Here is a 15,486-nt window from a genome sequence, read left to right on the forward strand (position 1 = left end):
TACAATCCTTAGCAACGAGTTTGAAAATAAAAGGAGGGAATTGGTTAAGCCAGCACGCAGTGCTATCCCCATATCTACCATAGTTTGCTAAGCTATGTGCAACCCTATTCTGGTCACGAGAAATTTTTACTGGAACAAACACCCTATTATCCATTAAACCTTTAATCTCCATTAAGAGGTGACCATATGCTAACTTGTCCAGAGACCCATTAGCAAGTGCGGTAAGAGCAACCGCACAATCCGATTGAAGCTGAACGGGGAGATTTGAGCGTTGGATAGTAAGACTTACTCCCTCCATAATCACATGTATTTCCGCTTATAGGGCCTCATTGCAATGGAAAATATGCGACTCCTAACATCACCAGATTCACTATGTGCAAGACTTCTGCGTGCAAAATATTACCCACATGGGAACTTGGTGGATACAGTTTTCCCAAGTAACTCTTAATTATCATGTAGAATTAGGGACATGAACTTTTGATCTATGAGTGTATATACATCCTATATGAAAAAGTAGTAATTAAATAAAAAGTCAACAAATTTTGAAAAAAAGTTTGAAATAAATTTGACCTTCCATTATACTGGTAAAAGAATTGTACCAAAAGAAAAAAAATCTCGTTGACTTCTTACAAAAAAAGACAAAATTTTCGGTCAAAATAGTGTGAATAGTGACCTATAATAGCAAATAAATTTTCTTTTGTTTCCATGAAGTCAACACTGGTTTTCTATTCGTGAAAATTTATATACTAGTGCAAAAGAAAGTCAAAGTTTATTGTTAGAAAACTTCCAATCTTTTTTGACTTTTTTAACTATTATTATTATTATTTCCATATGAGGTGCACGCAGGAACCAAAGGGTATTTCAGTAGAATTAGTGCCTAACATGAGTATTACTCTGTCAAATCCGGTTTTGACTTTTCGCATGATTTCTATCACATCATCACTGTAAGGGGAATGCCCCAAGGATTTGGGATTGGACCTCAGCGAATTGTGCTCATTTCCTCCCCCCCCCCCCTGCCGGTTTAGATCCGATCTGCCACCTATTGTCCTATCGTCACCTCAACTTTCATGTTGACCATCTAAAGCGGGAGGAGCTGCTCCCATCACCGACCTCCTAGAGTAGCATCACGACCTTTCTCTCTGCATCACGTAGTGCATTTTCAAAGTGGGTGGAGATGCTCCTGTCACTCACTGGAGCAACGCCAACGGATCGGAGAGAGAGATATTAAACTCAATAACATGCGACCCTATGCCATCTTACAGTGACGATGTGGCCAAAATCATGTGACATAAGGTCAAAACTGCGGTTATCGCAAAAAAAGTGTTAAAGCCAGGTTTGACTTTTGAATACCGTTGTCAGGGTGTCGGTACAAAAACTGGCAGACCTCAGGTAGGGCGCCCCGAGCTATGGACCTCAGATCGATGGGTAACAAGAGACAAATGGGACAATACTTACCCAGGTTCGGTCCCTCTTGAAGAGGTAACACCCTACGTCCTACTTTGATTATATTGATGATGATGTATCGAGTGCAGGCTTGATCTACCTTGAGATCATATGTGTTCTAACCTTAAGGTGTATAAGGATGAATCTAGCCTCTACGGACTAAACCCATCAGTTTATATAGACACTGGGGGTATCTAGAGTTACACATGATCGGTTACACATGTAGACGGCCGACACAATCTTGAAGTGCACGCCAAGTCTTTGGCAAAATCCAGCTTCACCACGCCATAGCTTGAGGCTTCCAGGGTCCTTCCTTATGAGATAGCGGGCCTTGAATCCGGCCACGAACGATGGACCAACTAGATTGGTGCCCCCTAGTTCAGGACACTGTCACATGGACTAAGTGAGTTGCGAGACGAAAGTTGCACAAAAAAAAATTCAAGGATGAAAGCCACGCTTCGTGATAAGTTGAGGAACGAAAAATGCACTTGTCTCTAAGATCTACCAGAGCCTCTGGAGCACCTTGCAATCACACATCGGTCAGATGCTTCGCTCTAGACAAGTTGACCAAACGATCTGTGACACTATTTCTTTAAAGGATGGAGATCACCTCAACCTCTGAGTAATTCGGAACGGAGGGAGTATTGTTCAAAAAACTACAATACTACAGCAAAGTCATCATCATCACACATCTTATTGCTGGGTAAATAGCGTAAAACTACCGTAATTGACGTTTTTGTCCCGCAAAAACTATCATTTTATTTTGATTGACAAAAAACTATTTCCTCTAATCTCATAATATAAGATGTTGTTACAATCAAAAAAAATTATATTATGTGACGGAGGAGGGAGTACCATTTTAATACCATCTTTTAAATACCTACTCCCTTCGGCCTGGTGCGACGCCAGGCAATCTTCTCGCGCCGAGGCTGATGGGCATGGATGCACCGCGAGCGCCGCCTCCGCTAATGCTGGTGTGTCGTCTGTGTGGGATCGAGCCCGTCTCCGTGAGCAACTGTGCGGCCTGCGGGCATGCATCTGCCACGCCACCGGGCACCGGCCCAGCCGTGGCGCATTGCCGCTGATTCAGAGCGGCGATTGGTGGCACTGCAGTACGCGTGTACGTCGAGCCGTGACTGGAGATTTTCCCAAATTGACCCTCGCACAGCTCCATGACGAGGTGCACTTGCAGGCGAGCAGCTCCTTGGTGGTGGCGTCCGTTACAGCCGTGGCGCATAGATTTTTGTCTTCTTGTATCCGTGACTTAGTTGGGTTCCAACTAGCATCTCTGCATTGCATTTTGCATAATAAAACTATCCTATAATCCCTCCTCAAATCCCATCTTATGAGAGTTTCTATGAACTGGGTATGTTCTTTATCCGTGACTTAGTTGGACACGACCGATTAGATGGAGAAACCAGTGGCGAATCTAAGGGTGCTTCAACAGGCTCGAGCCCCCCCTTCAAAAATAGGATTTTTTTACTACAATTGAACCTAGCCTCGCATCCAAATTTTAAGCTTATTTGAACTAAAAAAGTTAAGAGTTAGTGGCTTTTTCTTCACACCATTAACATTGACACCCCCCCCCCCCTTCATTTTCTTTCAAGATTCGCCACTAGCAGAAACCATTTTGTGCATGTTGTTTGGTAGAATGCATATAGGCTATTTGAAAAAAAGGTCAACATATAGGCTGGCTGCATTAGGGGGGAATTTTTGTCTAGTGTTTGGTTGGCATGCATTGGCTCGGCTGATGCACTGTTCGGTGTTTGGTTGCACACACTAGACGTGATTAAGAGTTAACAATTACATATGAGTACGTGACACACAAAACTCACCTACATCTCGCATCCATCCTGCATCGCCTCACACATGTAACTGCTCCAGGAGACCTAGCCACGCCAGCTCGACTGTATGGCTCGGGCCTGGCTGGCAAAGACCGGCCGATTCGGGCATTTCTCCATAGCTGAATGATGATCCACAAGTATAGGGGATCAATCGTAGTCCTTTTGATAAGTAAGAGTGTCGAACCCAACGAGAAGCAGAAGTAAATGACAAGCAGTTTTCAGCAAGATATTTTCTGCAAACACTGGAATTATCGGTAATAGATAGTTTGATAGCAAGATAATTTGTAACAAGTGACAATATTAATTAGGATGCATCAAGGTAGCTCAATCCTTTTTGTTGCAAAGGATGGGCCGGAATAGTCTATTATAATAAGCAAAGCGTTTTTATGGACACACGGGAATTTCATCTAGTCATTTTCATCATGTTTGTTTGATTCGCATTCGCTGCTTTAATAATTTGATATGTGAGTGGAACGGTGCTTGAGTGTTGTTCTTACTTGAACAAGCCTCCCACTTATGATTAACACCTCTCGCAAGTATCAGCAACTACGAAAAAAGAATTGAGATAAATCTAACCATAACATTAAACATATTGATACAAATCAGCCCCTTACTGAATAGCGCATAAATTAGGGTTTAAACTTCTGTCACTCTAGCAACCCATCATCTAATTACTACTTCATAATGCATTCCTTTAGGCACAAAAATTGTGAAGTATCATGTAATCGACGTTTACATATACCACTAAGGGAATCAACAACATGCATATCATCAAAATATCGACCGAATACCAAATTCATCTGATTATTTATGACAAGACTTCTTCCATGACCTCAAGAACAAAAGTAACTATTCACAAATCATATTCATGTCCAAGATCAGAGGAGTATTGAATAGCATAATAGATCTGAACATATAATTTTCCACCAAATAAATCAACTAGCATCAACTACAAGATGTAATCAACACTACTAGCAACCCACGGGTACCAATATTTTTCTGGTACTTATTTTCTCCAATATTTTTTATTTATTCCAAAATAAATCTTCGTGAAATTTCAGCTCATTTGGAGATGTGCAGAATAGGTATCTCTGACATAGCTTTTTCAGATCCCGAATTCCAACTGCCGGCAATCTCCCCCTTCATATAAATCTTGCATATTAAGAGAGAAAAGGCATTAGAATTGCTCCACAAAGTGTTATACTCTCCGTTCCTTTATGTAAGGTGTATTATTTTCGACACGGTGACCAAGTCATAGAATTATAGACATGTTAGGACGAAATTACCCTTGGTAAATTTATTGGTTAGTGGCAAGTAAATCAGTTAGTCAAGGAAAGTATGAGATACATGCAATCAATAGAGAGATACTTTTCTTGTTTTGCTACAAGAAGAGATACAGACAATCACGAGAGAGATACTTTCCCTTTTTCTGAAGGGCTAACAAGGGAATTATGAGGAATTAGAAGAAATTCACCTTACATTCTGGAATTTTATCAAAAAATAAATACACCTTATATAAAGGAACATGGGTTGTATTGATTAAAAACACAATAAATAACAGTAGAAAAACATGATGCAAAATGGATGTATCACTGAACCCGGAGGTGCTTTAAGGTTCATGCGGACCAAGAATCAGGTGGAATACAGGCTACCAAATGGGCCATTTTTGCACCGCATGGTCCTGGTTGGTTGTATGAAGGCAACCAAACACGCCATATATGTTCGGGCGGACGACCCGGCCCGGTCATTGCCCACTCACAGATAAACCCCCTATATATACCCCAACCCAAACGTTCGTGTTGTCCGACACCCCCAAACCCAACCCTTATGTGGGGCAGATATGGGGAGCCCTGAATGCATCCGCCATGCCAGACTAACATGCGGGGCCCGTGCCAAAACACATTAGTCATGTTCGATGAGGATGCATTCATGGTGCCGCTCCGGTGCACCGCCTGAGAGACCTAATCCGCCTATTTAAGCTAGACGGCGAGGCAGCCCTAGTCTCATCCACATTCCCCTCCTCTCCCTCCCTTCTGTGCTACTATTGCTCCCTCCTCTCCCTTTCTTCCGTGCCACCGCCGCTCCCTCCTTTCCCTCTCTAATGTGCTATCGTTGTTCCCTCCTCTCCCTTTCTTCCGTGCCACCGATGTTCCCTCCTTTCCGTCTCTTTCATGTCACCACTACTCCTTCCTCTCCCTCTTCCATTCCCAATCCAAGCTCGTCGCCCGCCATGGTTTGGCAGAAGATTACTTATAATAAGATGCTCATGCCTAAGCATCGAGCGAAGATCCAAGATGAGATGCGCGCCGTCTAGGAACGATGCACTGCAGAGGAGGCATGTCGCGCCGCCGAGCTTGCATCAATGATGGAGGATGTGCTGAGAAGGAGGAGTAGGACGTGGCTATGAAGGAGTGATGCCCCACAAGTATAGGGGATCAACAGTAGTCCTTTCGATAAGTAAGAGTGTCGAACCCAATGAGGAGTAGAAGGAAATGACAAGTGGTTTTCAGCAAGGTATTCTCTGCAAACACTGAAATTATAAGTAGCGAGTAGTTTGATAGCAAGATAATTTGTAACGAGCAAGTAACGGTAATAGTAACAAAAGTGCAGCAAGGTAGCCCAATCCTTTTGAGGCAAAGGATAGGCCAAAACAGTTTCTTATGATAAGCAAAGCATTCTTGAGAGTACACGGGAATTTCATCTAGTCATTTTCATCATGTTGGTTTGATTTGTGTTCACTACTTTGATAATTTGATATGTGGGTGGATCGGTGCTTAGGTGATGTTCTTACTTGAACAAACCTCCTACTATGATTAACCCCCTCGCAAGCATCCGCAACTACGAGAAAAGTATTAAGAATAAATTCTAACAATAGCATTAAACTTTTGGATCCAAATCGGTCCCTTACGAAGTAGCGCATAAACTAGGGTTTAAGCTTCTGTTACTCTCGCAACCCATTATCTAATAAATACCCCACAATGCATTCCCTTAGGCCCAAATATGGTGAAGTGTCATGTAGTCGATGTTCACATGACACCACTAAGGGAATCACAACATACATACCATCAAAATATCAAACACATATCAAGTTCACATGATTACTTGCAACATGATTTCTCCCGTGATCTGAAGAACAAAAGCAACTACTCACAAGTGATAAACATGTTCATGATCATAGGGGTATTAAATAGCATAATGGATCTGAACATATAATCTTCCACCAAATAAACCATATAGTAATCAAGTACAAGATGTAATCAACACTACTAGTCACCCACAAGTACCAATCTATAGTTTCGGTACAAAGACTGAACACAAGAGATGAACTAGGGTTTGAGAGGAGATGGTGCTGGTGAAGATGTTGATGAAGATTGCCCTCCCCAAGATGGGAGAGTTGTTGGTGATGATGATGACCATGATTTCCACCTCCGGGAGGGAAGTTCCCCCAGCAGAATCGCTCCGCCGGAGGGCAAAAGTGCTCCTGCCCAAGTTCCGCCTCGAGACGGCGGCTCTCCATCCCGAAAGTCTTCCTTGTATTTTTTTCTAGGTCAAAATGACTTATATACCAGAAGATGGGCACCGGAGGTGGGCCAAGGAGGGCACAACCCACCAGTGTGTGCCTGGGCTCCCTGGTGCGCCCAGGTGGGTTGTGCCCACCTGGTGGGCCCCCTCTGGTGGTTATTCACTTCAATAATTCTTATTTATTCCATAAAAATTCCTCGTGAAGTTTCAGCTCATTTGGAGTTGTGCATAATAGGTAGGTTGGCGTAGCTTTTTCAGGTCCAGATTTCCAGCTGCCGGAATTCTCCCTTTTTGTGTGAACCTTGCATATTATGAGAGAAAAAGCATTAGAATTACTCCAAAAAGCATTATTATGCATAAAAACATTATAAATAATGGTAGGTAAACATGATGGAAAATGGACGTATCAACTCCCCCAAGCTTAGACCTCGCTTGTCCTCAAGCGAAAATCGAAATCGAAAAAATATGTCCACATGCTTAGAGAGAGAGGTGTCAACAAAAACAAAATACGGACATAGAAGCATCATGTAAATTATTATAACAACAACAATCTTAAACATAAAACTTTTATCATGGACTTCTCATGAATAAGTAACAATTCATCACAACATCGAGGTATAAAGCATAAACTCTATTGGAAACCAACAAACTATGTTCACAGTAAACTTTGCAACTACAATTCATCATTTTTTTCCAGGAAGGGTCACGTATCGGAGCCTTAGGCAAGTCCACATACTCAACCATCATATAGTCTTCTATGATTGCTAACACTCACTGCATACACATGAGCAAAACGTTTCAACCGGACACATAAAAAGATAGGGGCTTATAATTTCGCCTCCCAATGTACTCACCTCAAGGGTGATGTCAACATTAATAACTCATGCTATCCATATCCAACTGGATATATGTGCCTAGATCTTTGCTCACCACATGATGCTTTCCAAAAGATAAAATAAAAAGGAATAGAGAGAAGAACTTTGACTCTTGCATAAAAAGTAAATACATAAAGTAAAAGATAGGCCCTTCGTAGAGGGAAGCAGAGGTTGCCATGCGCTTTTTGTTTGTATGCTCAATCCCTTAGTGCAAAAGAACGTCACGTTATATTGCCCCTTATGATAGCAACCTTTATTATGTAGTCTGTCGCTTTTATTCTTTGCCCTCACAAGTTCGTACAACGCTCAATTTTCTCTTACACTAAATGATCTAACACTTTTAGAAGCAATTTTTATTGCCTTATTGCACCGATGACAACTTGAAGGATCTTACTCAATCCTTAGGTAGATATGGTGGAATCTTGAAAATAAGATTTGGGTTTAAGGATTTTTGGATGCACAAGTAGTATCTCTACTTAGTGCGGAATTTTTAGCTAGCAAATATGGGGGGGGGGCAAGCACCAAATGATAAAGGATCTATGATAAAGGATCTTACTCAATCCTTAGGTAGATATGGTGGAATCTTGAAAATAAGATTTGGGTTTAAGGATTTTTGGATGCACAAGTAGTATCTCTACTTAGTGCGGAATTTTTAGCTAGCAAATATGGGGGGGGGGCAAGCACCAAATGATAAAGGATCTATGATAAAGGATCTTACTCAATCCTTAGGTAGATATGGTGGAATCTTGAAAATAAGATTTGGGTTTAAGGATTTTTGGATGCACAAGTAGTATCTCTACTTAGTGCGGAATTTTTAGCTAGCAAATATGGGGGGGGGGGCAAGCACCAAATGATAAAGGATCTATGACAATATAACTTCTATGTGAATATGAACAAACATAAATCATTACGTTGTCTTCCTTGTCCAACCTCAACAATTTTGGCATATAATATTTTGATGGGGGCTCACAATCACAAAAGATTTCCAAGATAGTATATTTGCATGTGAATCTTCTCTTCCCTTATTAATTCTTTCATGAATTGCATCATTGACCAATGCTATGTTTGTCAATCTCCAATAAAATTTTCTACTTATACTTTTCCTTATGTGATGTCATTACTTACCATAAGATTAGCATATGATATTTTTCATTTATTTCCTTTCTTTTTATTGAACAAGATAGTAGAGAAAACAAAAGTCAAAATAAACTTTATTATGAACCAAAGCCTCCTTGCTCTTGTCCCCTTTGACGGCTTCTACGGGTTCCTTCTCTCTTCAGCTCGATCTTTATCAACCAAGCATCCTCTTCCACGTTGTTGGAGGAAGAAGAAGACATGATGCCTGGCTCCACAGATATGACCGAAAAATAGCAAGAAAAGAAAAAAAAAGATTTCTCCGCGATGCGATGGTCAATAGGTTCGGGGGGGGGGGGTATATAAAGACTTTTTTATCTTGGGAAACAAGCAAACGAAAGAAAAAGGAAGCCCGGAAAGTACCCGAGGTGGGCACAACCCACTTGGGCGCGCCTGGCAAGCCAGGTGCTCCTTCGTGTCTTGTGCCCACCAGGGGTGCCTTCCTGGTTGTTTCTTATTTTCCTTATTTTTTTTACATTCCAAAATGGACAGTAAATATTTTTGTGGATTTTTGAAGTCCGTTTACTTACCGTATCACGTACCTCCTCTTTTTCATGATTCCGGAGTTTTCCAGAAGGTTTCTTTTATGTGTTCTTCTGATGTCATAGTTTGGATAATATTGCTTTCAACATTAATGGGCGTACCTGGAATATAATGTTTTATTCGTTGCCCATTAACAACCTTCGGGTTAGTACCTTTGGCATTATTTATTTTGATAGCTCCAGATCGATAAACCTCCTCGATAACATAGGGTACTTCCCATTTGGAGAGGAGTTTTCCTGCGAAAAATCTGAAACGAGAGTTGTACAAAAGAACATATTCTCCAACTTCAAACTCACGCTTTTGGATTCTTTTATCATGCCATCTTTTAACTTTTTCTTTAAATAACTTGACATTTTCATAAGCTTGGGTTCTCCATTCATCTAATGAGCTAATATCAAATAACCTCTTCTCACCAGCAAGTTTGAAATCATAGTTGAGTTCTTTAATTGCCCAGTAAGCTTTATGTTCTAACTCAATAGGAAAATGACAAGCTTTTTCATAAACCATTTTATAAGGAGATATACCCATAGGATTTTTATATGCTGTTCTATAAGCCCAAAGTGCATCATCTAATTTCTTAAACCAATTCTTCCGGGACCTATTTACAGTCTTTTGTCAGATTAATCTCTATTGCTAAGTTCAACTTGACCACTAGACTGAGGATGATAGGGTGATGAAATTCTATGGTTAACATCATACTTGGCAAGCATTTTACGGAAAGCACTATGAATAAAGTGTGAACGACCATCAGTCATTAAATATCTGGGGACTCAAACCTTGGAAAATAACTTCTTTAAGCATTTTAATAGAGGTGTTGTGATCAACACTACTAGTTGGAATAGCTTCTACCCACTTAGTAACATAAGCAACAACAACCAAAATATGAGTATACCCATTAGAAGAAGGAAAATGTCTCATGTAATCAAATACCCAAACATCAAATGGTTCAACAGCAAGTGAATAATTCATAGGCATTTCTTGACGCTTATCGACATTACCTATTCTTTGACATTCATCACAAGATAAGATGAACTTACGAGCATCCTTGAAGAGAGTAGGCCAATAAAACCCAGATTGCAATACCTTATGAGCAGTTCCGTCTCCCGCATGATGTCCCCCATAAGCTTCGGAGTGACATTTCCATTGGATTTGTCCCTGTTCATGCTCACGTACACAGCGTCTAATAATACCATCTACTCCTTCTTTATAAAGATGTGGGTCATCCCAAAAGTAATGTCTTAAATCATAGAAGAATTTTTTTTCTTTTGTTGGTATGTAAAGCTAGGTGGTAAATATTTAGCAACAATATAATTAGCATAGTCAGCATATCAAGGAGTGTTATGAGAAACATTATTGCAGCTAACTGCTCATCAGGAAAGCTATCATTAATAGGTTGTGGGTCATCAAGAATATGTTCAAGCCTAGACAAGCTATCAGCCACAGGGTTCTCCGCTCCTTTTCTATCAGTGATATGCAAATCAAATTCTTGTAGCAAGAGAACCCATTGAATAAGCTTAGGTTTGGCATCTTTCTTTTTCATAAGAACTTTATTACAACATGATCAGCGTGAACAATTACTTTTGAATCTACAATATAGGATCTAAATTTATCACAAGCAAACACCACTGCTAGAAATTCTTTTTCAGTAGTAGCATTATTTCTTTGTGCACTGATCTAGAGTTTTACTTGCGTAGTGAATAACATTCAGTTTCATATCAACTCTTTGTCCTAGAACAGCACCAACAGCATAATCATTAGCATCACACATAATTTCAAAAGACAAGTTCCAATTAGGTGGTTGAACAATAGGTACAGAAATTAAGGCTTTCTTGAGTGTTTTGAAGGCTTCTAAACAATCATCATAAAAAACAAAAGGAATATCCTTTTACAAAAGATTTGTAAGAGGCCTAGAAATTTTAGAAAAGTCTTTGATAAACCTCCTATAGAAACCAGCATGACCAAGGAAACTACGAAAACCTTTGATATCTTTAGGACATGGCATTTTCTCAATTGCATCAACCTTAGCTTTGTCCACCTCAGTACCTCTTTCAGAAATTTTATGGCCCAAAACAATACCTTCGTTAACCATAAAGTGACACTTCTCTCAATTCAAGACAAGATTTGTTTGCTCACATCTCTGCAAAACTCGATCAAGATTGCTTAAACAATCATCAAAAGACTTCCCATAAACAGAAAAGTCATCCATGAAAACCTCAACAATCTTTTCACAAAAGTCAGAGAATATAGCAGTCATACATCTTTGAAAGGTAGCAGGTGCATTGCATAACCAAAAGGCATACATCTATAAGCATAAGTTCCAAAAGGACAAGTAAAGGTGGTGTTTTCTTGATTAGGTTGAGAAACAGGTATTTGTGAAAAAGCAGAATATCCATCAAGGAAGCAAAAATGTGTGTGCTTAGATAATCTTTCTAGCATTTGATCAATGAAAGGCAGAGGGTAATGATCTTTTCTAGTTGCTTTGTCTAATTTTCTAAAATCAATTACTATTCTATAGCCTGCAACAATTCTTTGTGGAATAAGTTCATTTTTATCATTAGGAACAACAGCAATACCTCCTTTCTTAGCGACACAATGGACAGGACTTCCGTTCTTACCACTTTTTTCATCTTCGAATTTAACCGACGTTGGTGATCAACAATGGGTTTAGCATCAGGTTCCATATTAATCTTGTGCTGACATAGAGTGGGACTGATGCCCTTAAGATCATCAAGAGTATATCCAATAGCAGCTCGGTGCTTCCTTAGAACTTTCAATAATCTTTCTTCTTCATGTTCTGAAAGGTTAGCACTAATGATAACAAGATATATCTTCTTTTCATCAAGATAAGCATATTTCAAAGTGTTAGGTAACTGTTGTAATTCAAGCACAGGATCACCTTTAGGTGGAGGAGGACCTCCTAAGTTTCAATAGGCAAATTGTGCTTAAGCAGAGGTTGTTGTTCGAACAAGATTCTATCTATTTCATTTCTTTCATGCATATGCAAATCATTTTCATGGTCTACAGATATTGTTCTAGTGGATCAGTAGGAGGTACAACAATAGAAGCAAGACCAATAATTTCATCCTTATTAGGCAATTCTTCCTTATGATGCCCTCGTGCGCCACTGACTGACCTTCGTTCCCAGCCTCTCGTTCCTTCGTCTTCATCCCTCCCATAGGAGCGCACAACAGCATGGCCACTCCTGCGAGCCGCTGTCAATCTAAGAGGTTGAGCTGGCAAAGGGGGCCGACAGCTAATGTGAATTGCGACCGGACCAGATGAGGGATGGACAGGAGCTGGGGGAGGAGGGAAGGGGGAGGAAGGACCAGACCCGTCGGTGGCACCGGATTACTGGTTGCCAGTGACCAGATCGGGCCCATGCACAAGAAGAGCGACCGGGAGAGGGGAGAAGGGAAGGAGGGAAGAGCGAGGAGGAACATGCTCAACCCCCATTAGTGTTTGTCCCCTGTCAAAAGTGTGTGATACATTTTGTCACGATTTATATTGTGGTGGTTTTATGCATTTCACTCTCAACGACAAGTAGAAGTAGGGTACTTTCTTTTGGAAGTCGCTCCTCCATTCCAATGAATAAGTCGCGCACGCATCCTAAAAGTAAACTTTGACCATAAATTAGACAAACCAAATGTGGTTTATTTATGATAAAAATGATGTCGTTCTATTCATATTGGAAAGAAGTTTTCGATGGTATAATTTTAAGTCACAAAAATATACATTTTAACTAATTTACAGTCAAAGTTTGATTTTGGAAAGCATGCACGCCTTATTCATTGGAATGGGGGGAGTAAGTTTTTGGCAATCGAAATAAGTTGTAGTTCTGCCAATTGTGATAGTCTTCACTATTTACTCTCTTATTGCTAGACTCGTATCCAAATGGCTGAACAAATCAAGCCACCGTCTGACTGGATGCACCCAGAGCCAGAGTACTCGGTACTACCACACGCTGCAGTAAGCAGCAAATACACATTCAATAGGCAGCCATTTGGATAGCCTGCAAAATTCAGAAACTCTCTATGTTTGTTAAAAACAATAATATTATGTTAATTAAACTGGCATAGCCCAACAGAAACTAGAGACTACCCCAAGTGTTGAGATTTGAGTCGTTTATTTACCTCTACTCTCTCTGTTCCTAAATACTCCCTCCATTACTAAATATAAATCTTTTAGAGATTCCAATATGAAGTACATACGGAGCAAAATGAGTGAATCTACACTCTAAAGTATGTCTATATACATCTGTATGTAGTTCGCATTGAAATCTCTAAAAAGGCTTATATTTAGGAACGGAGGGAGTATATGACGTTTTGGTGGTTCAAATTAAACTACCAAAACGTCATATATTTGGGAACGGAGGGAGTACTTGAGATTTCATTATGGTCCCAATGTGGTTCTAATAGCCAGTTCATGTTTTTTCCACTGTAGCAATGGTGATGCTATTGCAGATGTGATGCCTTCATCTAGCAGAAAAAGAAGGAGACGGGATAAGGAGCTAGCAGAAATCAACGCACCTAGCACACACACCCCTTGGGACAAGGTCGAGATATCCAATAGGATACAAAAAATAACTGGTCAGTTACAAGACATCCGAGCAAAAGTGCATGAGATTTTCAATCTACATGGATCAGACTTTTCTTCAGGTTCAGATCACCACCGAAGTACAATATCAGATCAACGCCCCAAAACATCAAGTCTTGTTCAAACGGAAGTGTATGGGAGAGTTGTAGAGAAGAACTCCATCATGGAGTTGTTAATGACAGAAGACAAATATCACAGTTTAACTGTTCTGCCTATTGTAGGGACTGCAGGTGTTGGAAAGACAACTCTGGCTCAACTTGCATACAATGATCCAAAAACTGAAAATCAATTTGATTACAAAATATGGATTTGGGTGTCTCGCAACTTTGACGAAATGGGGCTGACAAGGGATATGTTAAACTTTGTTTCTCAAGAAAGGTGTGAAGACATAAACTGCTTTGTGAAACTTCAGGAGAACTTGAAGAGCCATGTCAAATCAAAGAGGGTTTTACTTATTCTAGATGATGTCTGGGATGACATGAACAATTACCGATGGAACCAACTGTTGGCTCCTTTTAAGTCTGACGGTGCTAAAGGTATCCTCATAATCAATACCATATCTTTGTTTAAACCCTTTTGCAACAAGCCTAGCTTTGTATCTGTCAACAGTTCCATCAGATTTTCTTTTAACTCTGAACACCCACTTGAAATCTATAAGATTTTTACCTTGCCGTGTGGGAACCAAATTCCATGTTTTATTTTTCTTTAGTGCCACATATTCTTCCATCATTGCTTTTCTCCATCTTTCATCTCCGAATGCCTCATCCAGAGTCCTTGGTTCAGCTTGTTCATCTGTAGAGCAGACTAGACCATATTTACTCATATGTTTGTAATTAAGAGGTTGAGTTACACCTTTTTGCAGCCGTGTGAGGCGCCGAGATTCCGCCACAGAATCAGCCGGTGCAGAAAATCCAGAATCATGCACAGAGTTGCTGGTGCAGGCGATCCCGAGGTAGATCCGCTCGGTACCCGCGCCGGATCTTCTGTGTCTCCAGCATGCAACAGAGAAGCTGTTTCTGCCGCAGAGGATCCTAGGTGGCCAGCCGGCTCATCATGGGCGCATGATTGCGCGGGGCCACGCGAATTAGCACCGAAGCCCGCGCCCACCTGGCTGGATGGCTCAGCGCCGGGCCCCGCGTTGGTCGGCTGCACCTGGGCGCGCCGCTTGTAGCAGCGCGGTTCGACAGGAAACCGCGGACCGCCCGAGCCATCAGGACGTCGCCACGTGGAGCCTGGCGATTGGAGCGGGGCCGACGGAGGACTGCCGCCACCCGAGAGCTGGTGCGTGGCGTGCGCGGAGCCACGGGAGCCCGTGCGGGCGGCAGATTCTACTGTTGTCGGGTCTGACACGTCTGCCGGCGCTGATCCAGGCGCAGATCTGCTGCCCTGCTGCTGATTCGGCGACGATCCCAAGGAGGATCTGCTCCCCAATTCTAGACACAGCAAATATGGCACTTGGGGGCCAATTTCTTCATTATTCTGCTCGATTTCTTCATCATTTTTCTCACTGTTTGTTCCTGCAACATCACAAG

This window comes from Triticum urartu, chromosome 2 (assembly GCF_003073215.2).
Source record: "Triticum urartu cultivar G1812 chromosome 2, Tu2.1, whole genome shotgun sequence".
Lineage (NCBI taxonomy): Eukaryota > Viridiplantae > Streptophyta > Magnoliopsida > Poales > Poaceae > Triticum > Triticum urartu.